This window comes from Pseudorca crassidens, chromosome 5, assembly GCF_039906515.1.
Source record: "Pseudorca crassidens isolate mPseCra1 chromosome 5, mPseCra1.hap1, whole genome shotgun sequence".
Classification (NCBI taxonomy): Eukaryota; Metazoa; Chordata; class Mammalia; order Artiodactyla; family Delphinidae; genus Pseudorca; species Pseudorca crassidens.
The window spans coordinates 92,505,018-92,528,658 of NC_090300.1; the positions used below are offsets into that span (position 1 = coordinate 92,505,018).

The 23,641-nt window shown below is 36.2% G+C and overlaps 1 long non-coding RNA gene across 1 annotated transcript; it reads left to right on the forward strand.

Annotated features, from left to right (window-relative positions):
- Positions 1 to 3,693: 3,693 nt before the first annotated feature.
- On the forward strand, positions 3,694 to 10,969 carry LOC137225234 (uncharacterized). The gene is made up of 2 exons (XR_010943749.1): positions 3,694 to 7,469; positions 9,363 to 10,969. It is a non-coding gene; the product is annotated as an uncharacterized lncRNA (long non-coding RNA).
- The last annotated feature ends 12,672 nt before the right edge of the window (positions 10,970 to 23,641 follow it).

The window sequence follows — 23,641 nt, forward strand, 5'->3', positions numbered from 1 at the left end:
GGATATGAAGAAACTCTGCCCTGTGCCTAAGGCTGGCGGGCATTGCTGCTCTACCTTGAGTTTCTCTCCTAATATCTCGGTTATGAAGGTTTTTGTTTGATAAAGTTTTGGGATCTAAAGTTGAATTATTCTGGCTACATGTTATTTAGACTGTTCCATATTCCGGCTCCTGGAACATACCAATGAGACCATCCATAAAATACATGAAATAAGAAAAGCCACTCATCTATCCCCAATTGTTCTCAAGGAGCCCACCACTCTGGTTTCAGCATGCCCGTCAAAAAGAGCACTGAAAGGAATAAGTGATAATAGATAATGGGCTACACTGAAAATATCCAGGTAATGTGTAATAACAGATCAATTTTAAAAGAAGTTGACTAGAGAGAAATAGCAATTAAAAAACTTAGTGAAAGAAAGGCCCAACACTGGGATTTTTACAAATAATGTTCGGGTACAGATATGGTCCATGAACAGATTCACATACAACAGCATTTACTCTCTGCGGGAAGATAAATATCTGATTACTTGGAGCTAGGTAGGGGTCATTATGTTTTAAGGAAAAGTCACTATAATCTTAAGGAAAACAAGTGGCCTGAATTCAGGACAAATATTTGGAAGCATTTAAAACGAATCTATTAGAAGCAATAACAATGTGAAGAAGAGGGAACAGTTTGTTGAAAATTTTGCAAAATTATTCTTAGACCCAGTTTTTAAAGAAAGAAGAAATTTCAATATTTATATATCAATGTGCAGACTGTTTGCAAAGATAGCCACAACAATTTCTCTCATCTTTATTCTGTGCTTTTTTTCAATGTGACTTTGCAATTCCTCCCATGAAAAGGAGGAGACTATTTCCCTTCCCTTTAATACGGGCTGGCCTTGTAACTTGCTTTGGCTAACATTTGGTAGAGTAACATAAGAGGATGTCCAGCTTCTGTTCTTGTCCTCTTAGAAATCAGATACTGTACAAGAAAGCCTGAGGCAGCCTGCTGGAGCTGCCACATGCTCTGGCCAACAGTCCCAGCCAGTTGCCAACAATGTAAGTAAAGCCATCCAGGACCAACCAGTTGACCTGCCAACTGACCGCAACAGCATGGTTGAGTCCAGCTGACACCATGAGGAGCAGAGATGAACTATGCCAGCTGAGCCCTGCCCATGTTGCTAATCCCCAGTATTGTGACCAAATAAATGGTGGCTGTTTTAAGCCACTAAGTTTTGGGGTGGTAAAATACTTAGAAATAAATAATTAATACAGTTGATAAATTTTAAAATTAATTTGTAATTCTTCTTCTTATACCTCTTACCAAACGACTCAGTCAAGGGTATTAATTTACTTGAATGGAAGTGTTTCACTGTTGCTTAGAAAAAAGTCCTCACTTGCTGTATATTGTCACCACCAATTAAATACACTGTTACTGCAGAGGTAGGCTAGTTCCTTGCTGCATTAATTGGGAAGGTTTGACTTTGGCTTATGATAGGTCTTTGCGTGAGTGGCACTGTATACAAGGCAGAGTTATTGGTCACAAAGTACCTTTAATAAATGGGTGCAAATATATACCAATGATGGAGAACCTACTCTGTGGATGAATGAAGTCTGGTGCACATATTTTTAAAAATGTGGTTGAGTTTATCTGAAGATAACTGAAGCTTGCTTTGATCTACTGACTGATTAAACTTTTTGTTCAATATAGCACAGTGATCCTTTGGACCTGAAATTGTTTTGGTATCGCTTTTAGATGCATTGATATTTTTACAGGATGATTTATGTCTTATGAAGAGATTCATTTGCAATATCAAAGCTTAAATTAGAGTCAATTTGGCTGCTTTCCAATTTGAAACTTGCTATATACAATGAAAAAGTCTTTAAGGCTGGAAAATCATTAAACAAAATAACTTTGTGATCTAAGTGGCTAATCAGATCATCTCTATTTTATATTAATTTTCTATTTGTTCTTTTTTGACATTCTTTTTTCTAACTTTTATTTTTACTTAATTTTAGATTTACATAATAATTGCAAAAATAGTACTAATATTTCTTGTATGACCTTCCCTAGATTTCCTGTATTATTAATATTTTACCTACATTTTTATCCACCTCTATTTATATATGATAGACATAGATAGATAGATGATAGATAAATAGAATATTTTACTGAGCTAGTTCAAAGTAAGTTGCAGGTATAGTATGCCCTTTCCTCATAAATACTTCAATGTTCATTTTCTAAAAACAGGACAATTCTTTTCATAATCGCAATAGTTACGTAGATTAGGAAATCGCTCTCTTTTGCTTTATTCCAAATTCATTTTTTTCAAATAGTATATCTCTTCTTCTAGGAGTACTTGTCTCTTTCTCATTTTAAATTCAGAATTCATACAGACCTCAGAGTTCACCAAAGCATAAACTACTCTATTTGAAGCAATTTATTTTAGCATTTTAGATTAAATTACAGCTTCATCAGAAAATTAAATAATAACTTAAAGGATAAATTAATTACTTTATTTACAAAACTAATTAATTATAATGGCATAAATTTTTTGAAGGCTTGCTACGTTTGTGGCACCTTGCAAGTATTTTACATATCTTTATTATTTAATCAGAATAGTAATATATAACCAGTACCATTTTTAAGCACTATATTAAACACATTACAAGAATTATCAAATCTAATAATAAAATGGAAAACACTTATGAACCTTTCCTTCTATTTCAGGGTTCAGGAGTAAGTGCTTTACATATAACACTAATTTAATCCTTTTAACATTATGATGGGGATACTGTTATCATTCCTGTTTTACAGATGAGGAAGCTCAGACTACAGAGAAATTAAGTCCTTAATGGGAATTATCATGTCTATTTGAAGGAGGGGAAAATCTGAAACTTGAATAAGTTGTTATTTACCTGTATTAGTTTCCTAGTGTTCCTGTGACAAATGACCAAAAACTGGGTGGCTTAAAACAGAAAATTTATTCTCTCACAGTTCTGAAGGCTGGAAGTCTGAAATCAAGGTGTCTGCAGACCCATGCTGAATATTCTAGAGGAGAATCTATTTAATGCCTTTCTCTTAAGTGGCTGGTGTTGCTGGCAATCCTTGGTATTCCCTGGCTTGTAGATGCATCACTCCAATCTCTGCCTCCATCATCACCTGGCGTTACTCTCTCTGTGTGTCTGTCTCTGTGTCTCTTTTTATAAGGACATCAGTCACTGCATTAGGGACCACCCTAGTAACTTCATCTTAATAACTTCTTCAGAGAGCCTGTTTTCAAAAAAGGTCACATTCAGATGTACCAGAAGTTAGGGCTTCAACATAATATTTTGGGAGGGGGGGACACATTTCGACCTACAACATTACCAGGGACATTCAGCTCGTTAATGGAACTGCAAGTATTTGAACACAGACTTATCTGACTCCAAAGCCCACGTTTTTAACCATTCTGTTCCACGCATCATACAAGACTTGAGTCACCTTCAGTTCTACTAGTTAACTAAATTATTATTTTTTTTTTTTCTGGTATGCGGGCCTCTCACTGTTGTGGCCTCTCCCGTTGCGGAGCACAGGCTTCGGACGTGCAGGCTCAGCGGCCATGGCTCACGGGCCTAGCCGCTCCGCGGCATGTGGGATCTTCCCGGACCAGGGCATGAACCCGTATCCCCTGCATCGGCAGGCGGACTCTCAACCACTGCGCCACCAGGGGAGCCCTAGTTAACTAAATTATTAATGACCATGGCAATGATCAAAACAAAAGAATCTATTTTTAATAATAAATACATAATTTAGATACTACTGGAAAAACACACAGATAACTGTTTCAAAAAGTGAATACTTGAATTTAACTCTTTTGAATTATAAATATATTTATTTTTAAAAAAACTAAATGACTTTTTTACATAAAAAGTTCAGTTGTTTCTGCTGCTACCAACACAAACATCCCGTTCTTTTTTTTTTTTTTTTTCAGGATTTTCCATCACAATTTTATTGTTAATGTTTCCTTCAAATAAAGAGCAAAGATTTCCCTGCAGGAACAATTTGAAACAATACTGAGATATGATAGAACAAATATGCATAAAGTATCAAACATCCCATTCTTAAGGAAAATTTTGTATCAAAAATCTTTGCTTGTCTCTGCTTATTAAAATATTTTTATCTCCTTGAATAAAATTGTGTCCTTTAATTTATATAAGGTTTGTACTTTCTTTTAAATTTTATTTTATTAAAACCCCTAGTTTTATTACTTTAAATTTAATATTTTCTTATATCTTTCTAATATTTATATAGATGTAAAAAAATTTTTTAGTGTATCTTTTAACAATATCTTACAACTAGTTATTATCATATAGAAAAAATCTTCAGTCTTTATTTTGTACTTGTGTATCTGTGCTCACCTAGTAATTATATCTAATAATTTTAAGCACAATTAATATTGCTCTATAACACAAAAATATTAATACTATTGGCTTAATCAATTTCTCTAATTTAGGGCATTACATTTATTTTTATAGGTCCTTAAACATCTGTACTATAGAGGAGAGCTTTAATCTTAACTAAACAGTTAAATCTAAAGTTCACCTTATTTCAGCTTAATCACATACACTATAGCCATCCATGTATATAGTAAGAGCATTCCAGCTGGTTCCCTCTATGTTTTCTTCTAGTGTAATACATCCTACATACCAAGTACATACCAAGGACAGCATAACCCTGGTAAAGCTCAAATGTGGTCAAGTCACTCTCTTGCTCAACATCACTCTGTGGTTTGCCATTGATGTGAAAAATACTGTCTGTGAACTGCTTTCAACAAAGGAATAACCAACCAAACAAAACCAAAGCAAAATATTACTTAGAAATAAGAAACAGGCAAGAAGACTGTTTTGAGTAATATGAAAACAGGGTGAAAATGACTCAAGCACCATGAATTCAAGGCATTAATTCAAATATGAATAATTAATCACTTATTTTACTAATTTTATCTTTATTTTGGTAGAATTTTTGCATCTGTTTTAACAACTGAAATTGGTCTTTAATTTTCCTACCCTGGGCCAATTTTCCTTTTTAAATTTATATTAGTTTAGATAGATAGATAAAATAGAAATATAGATATTTTATCTAATTTATTACCTTGCTTAGTCTTGCTAGACATTTATCAATTTTATAGTTTTCTTCCAAAGAACCAACTTTTAACTTTGTTAATTTTTTTTTGGTTCTGTTTCCTGTTCCCTATGCTTAAGCTATCCTCTAGGTTTCTCATTCAGCTTCCATGATACTGTTGGCAATAATCTCAGTTATTGCTTTAAAACCGAGATTTAAGTATCACCATTATTATTATTATTATATTTTATAGTCACACATTTTATGCGCATCACTTTCATCTGTGTGACCTTGGGCAACTTTCTTAAAGTCTCTAAGCCTACAGCTCTTCATCTTAAGATAGATAACTCTAGTACTTATAGAGTGGCTATGACAATTAAAATAATAATTTAAAGTTCTAGCACAGTGCTGACACTGATAAAAGTTTCTCATATAATGGTGATGATGATGATGAAGTTGATAATTATGTAAACGATATGATATTGTGTCTATTTAAATTTTTTTTTGATATGGAACATTTTTAAAGTCTTTATTGAATTTGTTACAATATTACTTTTCTTTTATGTTTTGGTTCTTTGGCCTCGAAGCATGTGGAATCTTAGTTCCCTGACCAGGGATCACACCCGCACCTCCTGCACTGGAAGGCGAAGTCCCAACCACTGGACCACCAGGGAAGTCCCTATTGTGCCTATTTAAATCAGGCACATTTTGGATCTTTTTCTTGTTGTGTTATCTGAACTTGTATTTCAATGCTCCATTCTATGTGATTTCCATGAATATTTACTTATAAGAACTTATGAGAAAAATAAGACCTTATCTACAGATAAATTTATTTTATTTAATTTAAATGTTCTGCATGGACTATTTTAGGCAATTCTTCACATGTGCTTCCAAATAAATTTTAATGCCTTATAGTTTACGTACTTATAGTTTATCTTGGGACTAATGAGGTAATGTCTAAAAAGAACTGTGAATTCTTTGGAGGACATACAAGGTCAGAGTCCAAGTTGTGTCAGCAATTATGCTTATGTTTATAAACTAGAAAAATGTCTTTTCTACCTCATAGGGTGTGAGTTGCCAAGAACTCATTACTGTTATTTGAAGAGTTATTGTTATGAGGAAAGAGGAGTGAACAAAGACACAGGGACTGATGGAAAGAGGGAAATACTGGGACCTAATTAGAAAGAGTGGAAGCAGAAAATACCGAAGTAAAGCAGATTTGAAGAAACAGAACAATGAGATAGGGTCATCTTAGTTAGTAGCTATGTATGGCATGGTGTTCATCACTCCCTTCAAAACACTTTCCTTCCTTTGATTTCAAGAGAAAACATTTGCCTAGTTGTATTCCTTTCATCTCTGCCTATGTTATCTTAGTTCTATTGCTTGCTCTCCCTCATCTCCCTGACTTCCAAATGTAAGAGTGTTCCAGCATTCAGTCATTGACCCTCTTTTCCATCTACATATCCTCCTTTAATGATCTCATATAGACTCATGGCTTTAAATATCATCTATATGCTAATAATTCCCAAATGTATTTCTCCAGCTTGGACCTCTCCCCTGGAATCTAGACTTGTATGTTAACTGCCTATTTGACATCTCTACTTGAATGTCTAAGATGTATCTCAAATTTAACATGTCCAAAACTGAGCTTTGAATAACTTCACCCTGCCCTGGCCCTGGTCTTTTGAAAACCTGCTTTCATAACCTTTGACATCTCAGTGGCCAACCATTTTCCCCCTTTTTCTCAGGCTCCAAGTCTCTAGTCATTCCTGGTCCCTCTGTTTTCCATCACACTCCATGTCCAATCCAACAACAAATGGTGTCAACTCTATCTTCAAGATAGATCCAGAATCTGAGCACTGCTCACCACCACCATTTCCACCTCCATGAGTTATAATTGCTTCCTAACTGGACTCCCTGTTTCTATCCTTGCCTTTGCCATAAGCCCTCAAATAGTGTGTTTGACAGAATCCAGATTTGGTAGGGCATTTCTGGCTATATGTCATTTGGTATCTTATAATGCATCTCTAGCATGGCTAGTATCACACCAGGAACTACTATTTAAAAGATGTTTAAGTATTTGCAGATGGTATAGCCTTACTCCAGAACCCCAGGGGACTTCATTATAATTTTCTCACTAAGCTTTACATAAACCTTACATAGCATCTTTTCTTTTCACAGATATACTTAACACCATAGGGTCAGATTAAATGATCCAAACATTAGGGCCTCTTACACCAAAATCTGGAAATCTAGACCTGCTACAAAGCCTTTTCCTGCTCTGTGTTTCTCAAATTTTGCAGCTTTTCATATCACTCTGCATAATGGCTAAGACTCTCCAGATATGACCCACCAGACATGGAACTTCCTCCTTTGTGGTAGGAGGTATGAGATGCATTAATTGGTCTTTATTTTGGAAGGTATTTCTTGGAATGCCACAAACCACTGGATCCCTAAAAATTTTATTAATCATAATAAAATTATCTTAACTTTTTATAGTTTATATCTCACCCCTGAAGTTCATGGGTCTTTCCAAGGACTCCAACGTACTTGCTATTTGTTGTTTATCTTGTCTGATTAGTATAATGCCATCAATATAGTGGACCAATGAGATGTCCTTTTGGATGCAGAACCAACATCCAATATCCAACACTGCAAAATCTACCTCTATCTATTTCCTCCTGAATTCTGCCATTAAATATATTCTAAGTCCTATGGTTCTTTCATGGTATTATCTCTTTCCTCTCTCAGGAAGCCCAGGACATCTCTGGACTTGTTACATGGTGATTTGATCTACTTGTTGGTCTAAAGGTCAGGAAGGAAAATTAAGGAAGTTCTTGAGAGGGCAAGAGTTATCTTCTGGGGACAGCCAAATGTTTTCTGTAAAGGGTGAAACACTGACCTTAAACAGAAAGAGTAATTCACCTTGTCAGGCTCACAGGATTCACTGGATTTAGGGAGCCAAGATTTTCAAGTGCATCAATCCTAGATGTCCTCATTGTATGTTTTATAGTTGCATAGCTACCTTGTACTATAAATTCACCCATCACCATCAATAGGGTCCTTATTACCAGGAGAGTAGATAGCTCTAAAATTTAATTGTAGCTTCTTTCTTCTCAAATCTCTCCAGAAAGCAGACTCTGAGATGGAGAATAGCTTGCAGGAATTTTCATTAGGAAGTGCACTAAGGATCAATACTTTTAGGGTAAAGGCAAGAAAGAAGTTCTGGCAACTTGTGAATGTGGGTTACAGCACAGCCAAAATACAACTTTAGTTCACTTTGCAAGGAAATCTGAAGCTGGAATGACATTTTAGGGTTGTCCTGAGGTGAGGCAAGAGGGCTGGGTATTTGCAACCCCAATTTAGTCACAGGTTTTTTGGGTGATGGGGCAGCATGATCTTGGACAATGTATATCTCTTTTATTAAAGGCAATTTTCAAAGAGGTTGATAGCTGGGAACAGTGCATGGCAGATCCATGACAACCTCCCAAGTTTGGAATCAATATTATAGAGATTTCTCCTCTACCAAACCTAATTTTTGGCTAATCTGGAAATTTTACTACGTCAGATGAGTCTCTATTTGGGAAAATACCAACGATGTTTAAGACAAATAAAAGTCATAGACTTACTTATAGTTGGAAATGATTGAGAAATCATCTAGTAAAATTCTTGAGTAGAACCTTGAACCTTATTGATAGCATGTTCCTCACATCTCAGGACATGTGCACTGTTGGAATACTGATTTCCAGTTTCAGTAGTCTGATCATTTTGAAAATATTTCCCTTCTTGTTGAGCAGACTCTGCCTTCCTGTCACTTTTACATTTTCCCCTACTGCTGACATGAAGAATCATATACATAGATCAAATTCTAATGAAAGTGCTTCAGATGTACAAAGGTGACTCTTAAATTGTGCACACACACCCCCATCCCCTGACTCCAACTACTGTTTATGTGGTCTAGTTTTAATGCCATCATAGACTGGTTACTATCTTCTGACTTCATTCCAACTTGTCAATTTTATCTAAGTGTAACTTTCAGAACTGAATACAGTGCTCCAAGGTATGACTCGCATAGGGAAAAGGAACTCCTATTTTTTAAGACATTGTATTTCTATTCTGTTAAGACAGCTTCATATTTTATTAGCTTTTTTGGCAGCTACAAGGTACATTTTACACAATGCTTGAAAACTACTATATCATTGTTATAATTAAAATACAAAAAGCAATGTTCTATTAATTAATTGATACGGACTTTCCTATTATTTTTTCACCTTCCAGAAAATTATGACAGTGAGATCTCATTCCACACCATTTTTGAGAGAGAAGTAGTGCAAATAGAAATGAAAAAGAGAACTTCCCTGATGACACAGTGGTTAAGAATCTGCCTGCCAATGCAGGAGACATGGGTTCGATCCCTGGTCCGGGAAGACTCCACATGTCACAGAGCAACTAAGTCCATGTGCCACAACTACAGAAGCCAGCGAGCCTAGAGCCCGTGAGCCACAACTACTGAGCCTGCATGCCACAACTACTGAAGCCCACACACCTAGAGCCCGGGCTCTGCAACAAGAGAAGCCACCGCAATGAGAAGCCCATGCACCACAACGAAGAGTAGCCCCCGCTCGCCGCAACTAGACAAAGCCTGTGCACAGCAACAAAGACCCAATGCAGCAAAAAAAAAAAAAAAAAAAGAAAAAGAAATGAAAAAGCAAACTTAAATAGAAGTAAAGATGAAGAGGTGAGAACATACCCCCAAGTGATGAGAAAAATAATCTGTGAAGAACCCAGTTCCTACACTGGGTAAAAACCTTGTATTTTATTTTTGAATATTCATTCTCTAAGGAAGGAATATTATCAAAGATCAGAGAAGAGGAAATGAAAAAAGAAAATCAGCATCATAAACTTTAGTTATATGAATAGTTTTGCAGCTAACAAAGTTATGCAATTATGATTAGAAATTTTATAATTTTTTTAAACCTCTGCATTACAAGGTTAATTTTAAGCATCATATCATGAACATAATATATTTCTTTTTTTAAAAGAGCCAATAATAATTTCTTATTTTCCCAGCCTTTACATTTGTAAAGGACCTCATTTTATATCTGCTTGAAGCCCAGAGGTTTCAAGACAACTCCATATAACATCTTGCTGGGTTGCCATACATTTAGAGTGATCCTGAAACTGTTCTTGAAACAAAAGAATGGTTCAATGACTTAAAATTCAACATCTGGCTTAATAGATGGCTTCATTCTCTCTCTTTCTCTAACATATTTTCCACACCATCTCAACAAATATCCCCAATGTCAATGCAGAGACGGCCACGTTTGGCACTGTAAAAAGTTATGATCTACAAATGACTGGCAAATCTCACAGGGTCTGGAAAGCCAGGACATTTTAACAGACACCAGTAGAAGTGGATAATGTTAGCTTCCCCTAAGAATGGTAGAATCTGTGTGATAGCAATTTAGTATTATGGACGGTGGGATTTACATTAGTTATTAAGAACATTTTACTGGTAAATGCTGAGAAGAGGAAGAAAGGCACGCTTTCATAAGGAGCAAAACCCTGAGTTAAGACCTTGTTGGCATCAGCAACACCATGAAACTGCTATTTTGCTTTTATCGTTATCTAATGCTCAATTATTTAAAATACTTAAATGAGAGCTCAAATGCTGCCATAATATACCAGTGAGACATTAATTGTATGTTTTTAAATGGATACAATTGCGATTTATGTTTTAAGGATATGGCTGTATTTATGAGGTTCTCCTGTAATCACTGTAACACTAAATTTCTCAATTGATTTTCAGCTGCCGATGACAAATTGTTTTACAAACCATAATTAAATCTCACAATAGCACTGACTGGCAGGTATTAACATTCAAACTTTGACTTATTAATAGTGATTTGTGCTTCTGTGTTCTGTAAACACATGTTAGTCAATTCACTGAAGTCTCAAGTAGTTGACAGTTGGCAAGTGCACATAGAGCTAGAGGGATGAAATCAAGAAACCACAGGATGGAGACATGCCTGGCCATGAATGGGGCTGGAATTCCAGGAAATTCACTTCTAAAACATTTCTTATAGGATTTAAGTAATGAAATGCAGTATACCTGTAGTTGCAAGATACAGGTTCTAGTTTCATACTACCATCAATTAGGTAGCCATAGGCTAACTTCCTAGGCTAGCTTCCTTAATTATTCCAGTCTCAGTTTTCCAAACATGGGGAGTGGAATAGGTGCTCTCAATAACTTCTTTCTCCAAGATGCCAGAGTTCCAATCTCTTACATGTATTCTATATGTATTCTCTATATGTCATATATACATATATATGAGAAAGTAGATTCAAAGAAATGTTTGGCTCCTAGCCACAAGAAATTGCATTTTAATGCTAATAGAACCCAAATATGAGTTAATGTGAAGAGAAACATCTTATTCATATTAAAGATCAAAACTGACATCAGTTATGATCAAAATGGATTAATAGAAGCCAGATTTACCCTTCCACTGAAAAACCGGCCCCCCCAAATCTATGAAGCAATAATTTTGAAGATATTGGACATAAAGCAATGAAATCCAGTGATCCCTGAGAGATGAGAAACAAATAAGGTGAACCCCACAATTTCCTTAGCTAACTCTCTGGAGACAGTTTCCAGGCTATACCAGAGTAAGAAAGCATCCAGGCAAAGTCCACGGTCTCCCTGATTTGAGGCGACGAAGCTCTAAGTCTGAAGGCGAAGGCAGTTATAATTCTTAGGCACCAGAGACACGACCCATGAAAGAAATAACTGATAAGCTGGACTTTATTAAAATTAAAAATTTCTGCCATGTGAAAGACAAAGTCAAGAGAATGAGAAGAAGCAGCCACAGACTGAGAAAAAATATTTGCAAAAAGCACATCTGATAAAGGATTGTCAATCCAAAATGTACAAAGAACTCTTAAAAACAGCAAGAAAATAAATAACATGATTAAAAAATGGAGCAAAGACATGAACAGATATCTCATAGAAGAAGATCTGTAGATGGCAGATAAGTATACGAATGGAGACTCTCCACATCATATGTCATCAGGGAAATGCAAATTAAAACAAGAAAGCACTACAGAGAATGGCCAAAATCCAGAACACTGAGGATACTAAATGCTGATAAGAATGTGGAGCAATAGGAATGCTTATTCATTCCTGGTGGGAATGCAAAATGGTACAATCACTTTGGAAGGTAATTTGATGGTTACTTACAAAACTAAACATACACTTACCATAGGATCCAGCCGTCATGCTACTTAGTATTTACCCATATGAACTCAAAAATTTTGTTAACACAGAAACCTAAATATGGATATTTACGGCAACTTTATTTGTAATTGCCAAAACTTGAAAGCAACCGAGATATCCTTCAGCAGATGAATGGGTACATAAGCTATGGAATATCCAGACAATGGAATATTATTCAGTGCTAAAATTAAATGAGCCATAGAAACACATGGAGAAATCTTAAATGCCTATTACTAAATGAAATAAGCCAATCAACATATTGTATGACACTAACTATATGACACTCTGGATAAGTTAAAACTATGGAGACAACAAATAGATCAGTGATTTACAGGGGCAGGGGCCAGAGGTGGGATGAACAGGCAGAGCACAAAGGATTTTCAGGATAGTGACATACTCTGTCTGATATCATAATGGTGGATACATGCCATTATACATTTGTACAAACCCACAGAATGTACAACTCTAGGAATGAACCATAAGGAAAACAATGGACTTTGAGTGATTACGATGTATCAATATTAGGTTCATCAGTTATAACAAATATGGCACTTTGGTAGAGGGTATTGATAATGGGGGAGGCTATGCATGTGTGAGAGCTGGAGATACATGGGAAATCTCTGTACCTTCCCCTCAATTATGCTGTGAACCTTAAACTGCTCTAAAACATAGCCTTAATTTTTTTAAAAAAATTCAATTGCAAATTAATTAATTAAAACCAATCTAGAACTGACATAGATATGAGAATTAGCAGCAAGGACATTAAAAAGTCATTAAAGGTATATACTATGTGTGAAAGCAAACAGAGGAAAGATTGATAATGTTACAGAGACATAGAAGATATGTATTTCAAAAACTTCAGTAAAACTTCTAGAGATGAAAAGTTCAATGTTGGAGATAAAAAATACGCTATTTGGGATTAACATTGAATTAGACATTACAGAAAAAACAACTCATGAATCTGAAGATGTAATAAAAGCTATCCAAAAAGAGACACAGAGATAAAAAAGACTAAAAAGAACAAATACACAAGCAAAACATCTGTGAGCGTTGAGACAATTTCAAAGGGCCAAATATATATGGAACTGGAGTCTCCAAATGATAAGAGAACGTAGGGGAGACAGCAAAAAAGAGTTGAATAAATAACAACTAAATAGTTTTCGAATTCAATAAAAACTATAAACTCATAGATCAAGAAACTGAACAAAATCCAAGTACAAGAGATATGAAGAAAATTACTACAAGGCATATCACGATCAAATTGTTTAAAACCAGTGATAAAAAGAAATCAAGGTAAAAAAACACTTTACTGTTTGGAAACAATTCTTAATGGGTCTCTCACATTTCATAAGCAAGGTATTAATTCCCTTTTATTATGGACTATTTTTTCAAAAATGTTCATATAGTGAACAGCTTTGTCTCCCTCCGGAGCAAAGAGCAGTCATGTTTAATGCTCATTATCAAAGATTTGGACTCCCTAAGCTCAGGGTTCCTCTCCTATAACGCAATGCACAGCATGTGAAGCTGTTACCTCTCACTCTTCACATCACCTTGTGACAGTCGAGGCTCAGGGACTGGCACAAAAATGCTGATAGTCCGGATGCTGCTATTGGTATAAGCAATAAATTGTCCTTTGTCTCTGACCCATGAATCTCATGCTTTCTAACAATATCTATGAAAAATAGCAGGCTAACATGTGAACTTGTAAGTTGGATAAAATCTCAGACCCTTCACAGTTCTTGACAACTTTGTGATAAGGCTGGGATGTTGACAAAGACATGGTTTTCCAAAAAAAGAAATTTGACAGCTTCATATGCCAGTTATCAAGATTCAAGGAAAGACCATAGAATCAATAACAAATGTATTGAGCAAATCACATGCGTATTAGGCAATAAATGCTCCTCCATGTTAATGTCTGCTAAATGAGGGGGCGATTGAGGATGTGGTTGAAAACTGAGTACCAGGAATTAGATTAAAAAACCACTGACCAAATGGTGCCCTAATTCTCCTCCAAGTGACTTCTTTGTTAACTTGACAGTCAACCTCAGGTGTACACATTGTAACTGGTATTCAGATTCATTCTGAGTAGACAGAAGGTTTAGCCCTTTTCAGATAAGAGATACAGAGATGGGCAGCTATACTTAGGATAAAAGGAGGGAAATTAGTCATCAGTATGGTTCAAACAGGCAAAAGGTTAACAGCTTGGCTGGTTCCACTGGGAGATGAGGGGGCGATGTTCATAAATGTTTGTTAAAGAATGACAACAAATACATCATTTTATGGTTCAGCCTGTTCTGCAGTCTATGTGCTAACTTTAGATTCATTCAAGGATGACAGCGAAAGCCTTCGAGTTGTTTTTCCCAGTGGATTCTGGCTGCTCTATGGGCACTTTGGCCCTCTTGGGGAGATATCCCTAATACACAAGAAGTTCCACAGGGAGCCATGGATGTGGCATTGAGTAATGTTTGAGTCGTCATTATAGATCAGGTTTGCTCATGAGAGTGATCCCCTGGAGAAGGAGAAACTGACTCAAAGGAATCTAGATAAATTCTTGTTATCTCTACCACCTGGAAAACCCTTTTAGGTCTTATGATAAAATCACGTGAAAACTTAAGATGTTATCATGAGAATGGAGTAGTAGAAGTCAGGTATTAAACTGAACTCCTTTATAATGCTGTCTCACTGCAAATCAGATCGACTCAGGCAAAGGAGCAAAACCTTCAGCCCCAGACTGAATGCCATCTGGCTGTGGCTGCAGAATCGAGAGGTTCCCAAAGCTGAAGTAAGTGGTATCTGCCATAAGACCTTTGTTCTTCCATATAGACCTCTGGGTGGAGTGAAAATATTATGCTGTTAGTTGGTTGAGCTGCACCACAGGAATCCAAAAGTACACGTGCCTTGCTGCCTGCTATGGAGCTGCTCACTCTGCACCACGCCATTCCTCCCTCCCCTGCTGTCCCAAACACAGTCATTTTAAAGAAGATGATGATGAGGGGTGGGACCGACATCTGCCTGTCCCCAAGAGAAGTGAAGACCATATGCAACTGTCCAGTTGTGCTGCAGAACTTTTGGGAAAAGAGCAGCTCCTTTCTTGGATACAAGCCGAAGTCATCATTCTACCCTGTCCCATAGCAGGAGGATATGTTGGATTTAACTGATCGGGTTTGGACAAGCTTCCAAGTGGGGAACAGAAGCTGAAGTAACCTTTCAATATGGCCCATTGGGCTGATTCAATGTACTATTGTTGTGATTTCCACTGCTAAATATTTAAATTATATCGATGTGACTTACATTTCTTGATTCAATAAATATGAGAGGGGATTCCCAAACTATAAAACTTCTAGAAAAAATATAGGATAGAACTTTTTAAAAATAATTGTTATACTTTTTTTAATAAACTTATTTATTTTATTTATTTATTTTTGGCTGCATTGGGTCGCCGCTGCTGCACGTGGGCCCCCTCCAGCTGCAGCAAGTGGGGGACACTCCCTGCCGCGGGGTGTGGGCCCCTCATTGTGGTGGCCTCCCCCGCCGCAGAGCACGGGCTCCAGGCACGCGGGCCTCAGTAGTTGTGGCTCACAGGCTCAGCAGCTGTGGTGCAAGGGCTTAGTCGCTCCGCAGCATGTGGGATCCTCCCAGACCAGGGCTCAAAGCCGTGTCCCCTGCACTGGCAGGCAGACTTCCAACCACTGCACCACCAGGGAGGCCCAGGATAGAAGTTTTATGAACTGGAATTAGGGAAATTATTTTTTAGATTCCATGCCAAAGTATGATCCATAAAAGAAAAGAAAGATAGGGCTTCCCTGGTGGCGCAGTGGCTGAGAGTCCGCCTGCCGACGCAGGGGACGCGGGTTCGTGCCCCGGTCCGGGAAGATCCCACATGCCACGGAGTGGCTAGGCCCGTGAGCCATGGCCGCTGAGCCTGCGCATCTGGAGCCTGTGCTCCGCAACAGGAGAGGCCACAACAGTGAGAGGCCCGCATACCGCAAAAAAAAATAAAAATAAAAAAAAAGAAAAGAAAGATAAATTGAACTTCATCAAATTTAAGAATTTCTGCTCTTCAAAAAACACTGAAGACAATGAAAAGACAAGCCACAGACAGGGGATAAATACATGCAGATCACATATGATGAAAGAGTTGTATCTAGAACATGTAAAGAACTCTCAGAAATCAACAATAAGAAAACAAACAACCCAATTTTTTTTAATGAGGAAAATATTTGAACTTTACCAAAGAAGATACATTGATGACAAATAAACATGAAAAAATGCTCGACATTATTAGTTACTGGGGACGTAAAAATTAAAATCCCAAGTGGAAACCATTTCACACCTATTGGAATGTCTAATATGAAAACTACTGAGTATTCCAAATACTGGTGAGGATGTAGAACGACAGGAACTCTCAAACACTGCTGGTGAAAATGTAAAATGGTACAAACCCTTTGGAAAACAGTTCAACAGTTTCTTAAAAAGTTAAACATACACCTACCATAGGACCCAGCTATTTTAGTCTTAAGTATTGACCCAAAAGAAATGAAAGCATATGCTCATATGAAGTCTTGTAGGCAGATGTTCATAAAAACTTTCTTTATAACAGCCCCAAACCGGAAACAACTCAATCTCAGGTGAGATCATTTCAGGTGAATGGAAAAACTGTGATATACTCCTCAGCAATAAAAGAAGAAACTATCAATCCATACAACATAAAAAATCTCAAGTAATTACACTGAGTGAAAGAAGCCAGATTAAAAGAGAATGCCTACTATATGATTCCAATTATATTAAATTCTAGTAATTTTATTGATAGAATCCATGGTTCCCTTGAGATGGGGGCAGAGAGGAGCAGGTGGGATAGTTTACAAAGGGGTACAGAGAATATTTTGATGATGATACTTATGTTCACTACCTTGACTGACTGTGGTAATGGTTTTACAGATTTTATATATATGTGTGTGTGTGTGTGTGTGTGTGTGTGTGTGTGTGTGTGTGTATACATACATACATATATATAATTTATCAAAGTGTATGCTTTAAACGTAAAGCTTTTTGTATGTTAATTATACCTCAATAATTTTAAAAAAAGAACTTAGAGGAATATTCATTTACCCTTTCTTCCCATTTTTGTTAATTTTCTCTAATTATTTTTTTCTAATAATCAAAAGGCCAGGGCTACAAAATGTATGGGTAATAAAGTTATCATTTTAGAGCTTCTATTTTATCTCAGACACTGTATCCAAGGACTTTACATACTTGATCCTGTTTTATCTTCATAAGTCCTATATTTAAATCAATTTGTAAAATTAAATCTGAGGTTTAATGAGATTTTTCCACCCTATATTTGCTCTAATCTCAAGATAACTAATTTACTATTCTCTTACTTTCTTTCTCATCAAACTTCCGCTCTTTATACCTAAACACACACACATACACAGACACACACACAGAGAGCAAATAGTCACACCTATTACTTCACTGTCATTGACCATTTAGACTGGAATTCCCTCATCTTGCCTCCAAATCCCCTAACTTACTTGTATCTATATCTGTATTCTATTTCTTTATTCTTATCAATTAAAAATCATAGGTTGTATTGAAGACCTATTCTCTCTGTTTTCTCTTGCATCTCATTCCCTGTAACTTTTTGAAGGGCTTGGCTCTTGTAGTTCCTGCCACCACCACCTGCATCTTATTTCTCCCTAACTCCTTTCTGTGAATCATTCCTATCGATGTGCAAAAAGTGGTCCAACATAATAAAACACAAACCTCCCTTTTATCTCACATTCACCTCACTGTTGCAAACAATTTTTCCGTTAATCATCACAAACTCATTACAAACTTAAAAATAGTCGTCCCTATTCTTCCTTTACTATCTTCGTCTCTCATTTCTTTCACTACTTCTTCACGTTCCAGTCATACCTCTGTTCCCTCTCACCCAGCTTCCTTCTCTACTGTACCTCTGAAGCTGCCCTTCTCCAGGTAACCAATGATCTCCACGTTACCAATTTTATTGGTCACTTCTCTGTCTTCATCTTACTCATTCTCTGGGCAACACTGCCAGTGTGTATAAACTGCTCTCCTTCACTTTGAAACACTTTGCTAGGCTGCCATGGCATGAGTGTCTGTCTTCCTCCTACCCTGTGTGCTAGTCTTCCTCAGGCTCATTTCCTGAATCTTTTCATTCTTCTCAGCTTTTACCTTTTGGAGAATCCCAGGGCCTTTTCTCTTCTATCTACACATTCTCTCTCAAAGTGATATTCTTCAAGCTCTGGCTTTAAAATTCATCTTTATGCTTATGACACTCAAAATTTTATGCTCAGTGTAGCTTTTCCCTTAGGTCACAAAATGTATATATAACCCCCTACATAGCATCTCTACTTGAGTATTGTATAGGCATTTCAAATTTAACATGTTTGCAACAGAATTCTTGATTACCCTTAACTAATCCTCTCCCCCATCTCTTCTTACCTGTTTCTTCCCCAGAATTTCCCATCTCAGCAAATTACACCAGATTCTGTCTAGTGGTTCAAGTCTCCAAATACAGATTATGCTTGATTCCTCTCCTCCTTTGACCCCATAAACAATGCATTTGTATTTCTGAACAACTCTACTTTCTAGTAATTCTCCAAATATGCCCTGACAACTATTGCTTCTCTCCACCTCTACTATCAACACTTTGGTTTACACCACCCTCACTTTTCATGTTGACCAATGTAACAGCGCTTTTCCTGATCTCACATCTTCAGCTGTTGTCCTTTGATAATCAGTTTCCTAGAGAGTAGACAGTGATCTTTTTAAAAAATGTAAATCAGGTTATGCTATTCCAAATCAGGTATGAATGACTTGCAAGGACTTTCCTCAGGTCCTCTGAATTAGCTGTCTCTGCATGAAAAACTCTTTCTAGTCACATGAATATTTCTCTCTCATTTAAGGCTCAAATTTTATGTCACTGCCACAGAGAAACTTTCAATAAAGCCTAAATCACTTCCTATCATATTATCCTGATTTATTTACTCCATGACACTTCCAACTACTGAGATTATTTATGATTTTATATGTTTATTTCTTCTATATTATTCTTCTGTATTTATTCTATATGAAGCTCTATTATATGAAAAAGTTTCTATGTAAATAAAGAACTCAGTAGAAATATTGGAACTGCAGAAGTAGTAAGTAAAATTCATAAATAGACTCGATAATGTAATTCAAAGTTGTATCTCTCAGTTCTTTGCTTCATTATCTCCTTCTGAATATATTGTCAGGATAGATCTTTAATCTTTGGTTGGATATGCTTGAACTGACATAGAATGGAAAGTAAAACAACTACGATTCTTAATATCTTTTCTCCCAAAGGAGTATGATTTCCTTTCCTTTCTTTCTTTCTTTTTCCCTCGTTTAATCTGTTGTTTATTTTTGTCTCTAAAGAGTAAAGTCTCCGTTCATTTTAGGTTGAAAAGTCATAATGACTTTTTTGGGGGGGGATAAAAAACGTATGCATATTACATTTTCACTGAAAATACAACATTACCCAAGAAATACTGGTTTACATTTTTGCTTTCTGAACGAATTCTTAGCAGCAAATGGACTTGAACTGAAATACCTTTCTCAGATGACAAATTGTTAGTGTATAGATTTTGTTATATCCTGTTGAAATGTCCAAGTACCTGTCTCTTTTGAAAGAGAGGATGGTTTAGAGAATGTGTGCATTTTTTTCTGATCTCCACTCTCCCCCTCTTCAAACTCCACTCTCCCCCTAATGTTCTTATAAGATTAGCTGAAGGGACAGCTGGTGAGTCAAAACAGAGAGAAGAAAAGAAAACAACTTTGCCTGAAGATTGGTCAAGGATCTCAGAGATTAACAGATAGGCCCTCAAATCACTAAACGTCTTCCTGCTGTTATGTGTCATCTGAGATTACTAATCTTAAGGGAAGGAGTTTACACCTGCTTCCATTATACTCTTTGAAAAACCCTTACATGACTTACTATTGCATTACAGTCATTTCTTGACATATCTGACATGCCCATTCAACAGTGAGGTCCTCAAGGTCAAGGGAACTGTAACCTAGAGCCTATCATATAGACGATGAATGAATTTTAAGTTAAAGTATAATGTAGTAATTTTGCTTCTTACCTGTTTACCCTCAGATGAGAGATCTGCATTGTGGAGTGTTTGGTTTCCTCATCATCAGTATTACCAGCTCTGAAGACTTGGCAATCAGGTTGAGTTGTTAGCAAAACTAACAGACTCAGATTTATGCCATCAGTTCCTGCCATATTATTCCAATCTGTAACAATATAAGTTGTTGAATTTCAACAGAGGGAGAAATCATATCAAATATTTTCCCATATGTATATAAGTTGTGACATTTTCAAAATTAAAAAAATGAATTACAAAAGGAAGCTGCATGTTAAAAACAGAATACTTCTGAGTTTAGCTCTGTAATTCCACTATGACATCTGTGAAATATACACCTACTATTGTCAAATGAAAATGGAGCACTTTAAAGTCAGATTTATGGGGGAAAAAGAGAGGAGGCTACAGTTATAAGCTCCCTCCAGCTGTGAAGGTACAGTGAGAAAAAGGGAATCATTGATGTAGATACTTTTTAATCATGGCTATATCATGAGAGAGATCCGAATACACATTTTATACACAATTTATAAAATATTCGAGGTCCAAGAGCTGTTAGAGGCTCTTCTGCTGGAAGAGGAATGGGTAGCTCTAACAATTCAATAGAATTTGTTACTATCTCTAGATGTATCAATTAAGTGGGTACATATGAATCATAATGACTTATTAAGACACTTTCGTGTCCTACGTAGAATTATGTTATAATGTTATAATGAAAAACTGGGACAACAAATATATTAAGGATACATATTGGGTTGGCCAAAAACTGGTTCGGGTTTTTCTGTAACATCTTACGAAAAACCTGAACGACCTTTATGGCCAACCCAATACACACACTCACATTGATCTCAACTAGGTAAAATCTGCATACAAAGAGAAAATATTTCAAAAGTTAATTGCAGATTTTGGGGAAAGTAGGGGCTGATGGGATTGTGGAAGAGTTTTGGTCTCATAATTTTCTATATTTTCCATGTATTAAACAATACAATTATGTATATATTATAATGAGAATAAAAACATTTATTGTAAACTGAGAATGACATGCCTACAAATTAAATATATTACAAATTATTTACCATGACAAATCATGCACGAGATATGGACATAACTAAATTCATTAAAATTAACTTTATTGAGTGGCTTTCATGTGCTAACATAGGAGAAGTAGTAATTATAGGCACGTGGCTATATTTATTCATATCCAGTGAGTGATATGGGCTCATGGACACAGTTCGGTAGGGAATAACATAAAAATATTATTTATCTATTACCTGGTATTTTATAACTATATTCTCCAATCCATATTAATACTATTAAATACTCAAAAGTGAGATGAAATGTATTAAAATGTCTTCAGTGCTGTTGAATGCCACGGTTGAGTTAGCAGTCATTACAGGGGCGTAGCTAAATGACAGTCAGAAATTCTATATCTTCAGTTGCCAGGGTCACCTTCAGCCCATCCACACCTGCCATCTTTCTTTGTGAAGGGGTAACTCAAGAAGGATGTTTTCATGAGAAATTGAGGCGAGTCACCTGTATTTAACCAAAGGTACTTCAGTTATTCTTTGTTGTTATAGGACAGGCAGACACAGAGGGCTTTAGCTTTCATGTCAGCCTCTACTGATAACTTGTGTCTAGGTGGTCTGGTCTCCCCTGGGGAAGTGGGGGTGTAGGTGGAGAGGGTAAACAGGAGGAAGTTTTCCAGCAATGTATGTTTTGTACCATGTTTAACCCGTTTCTCTGGTCATCTGAGGTCTTAAATCAAGTCTATGGAAAGGAATGTATTTGCTCTAATCTATGGATTAGCTTTGGGTTAAAGGGCTTGAACTTCACTGACCTTTGTCTGTTAACTTACTCCATTCTTTTTCCTTCTTTTCACATAAAAAATGTAGTCTGATGTATCGAGGGTATCGGATTTGTGGAATGAAGTATCAGGCTTATGATACAAGTATTATTAACTATAGCCAATTGCAAGCCAATAAGAAATAGTGAAAATATTGGCTACTAACATTCTTTTGCCTGAAACAATGACAATGTTTATGGATTTCAGATTCATTACACACCATATTCATATTTTGTTTTATAAAGGAATATGTGTGCACAAAGTACAAGAAAGAGAATGACACCTCTTATTCTGCCACCCAAGCCTTTAAGAGCATTTTGATTAATATCTTTTCTATAAATACCTATATATGGATGCACACATCTAAAATTTTTAATGAAATTTTGATCTCCTGTATGTATTGCTTAATAAATTACCTTTTTAATGTAGCAGTATATTATGTCACTAAATATTAATTTACAAAAGGCTTTTTGTTGGCACAGAATTCTGTTTTATACATGTACCATCACTTGTTTAACTAAATGTCTCTTTGGGGGCATTTATATCATTGTTTTCTGCAAGTGCTGCCATGAATAATCCTAGTAAATTTTTTCTGTACTTTTATTATTTTTTCAATAACTTATTAAAAGTTAGATTACAAATGAATATTTTAAGTCCAAAGTTCATTCCAGAAAATCTGAAGGAATTTGAAGTAACATATAACTCCACCTGCCTGTGTGACAGTATCCAGGCCTCCTCTCCTTTACTACCCTGTACTTGTACTACATACCTGTCTTCTCTTGATAATACAGAATCTTTAAGAGTTTAAAGTATCTTTACCAAATTGATAGAGTGGCATACCATTTTCATTTGTATTTTTATTCAAAGAGGCACATTCTTTCTAATATTTAATGGCTATCTGTTTTTCTTCCTCTGGGAATTACTTATGCGTATTAATTCACTATGCATTGTTAAAAGCTTAATCAGCCAAAGACCACCAGGCACAAATTTGAAGTCTGATAAAATCAGATGTATTAACTTGATGCAGCAAAGGAGGGCACTCCAGAGGAGCTCTGAAATGCCACACGACAAGAGGGAGCAAGGGAGAATCTTTTGAAAGGTTTTGGTTACTGCTGAATTATTTTGAAAAGTGTCTAAGGGAAGAGGGCATTAATTCCGGATTAGCTGCTGGTTTTAGGTGAGATTAAGAGGACGAGGATTCACTAGGGATTGGGTGCTGTCATGAGATGACAGCATTTTAGCAATTAGATGCCCTCAGTAATAGATGAGGAAAACAGAGAACTCTGGGAGCATCACTCGTACGTAAACA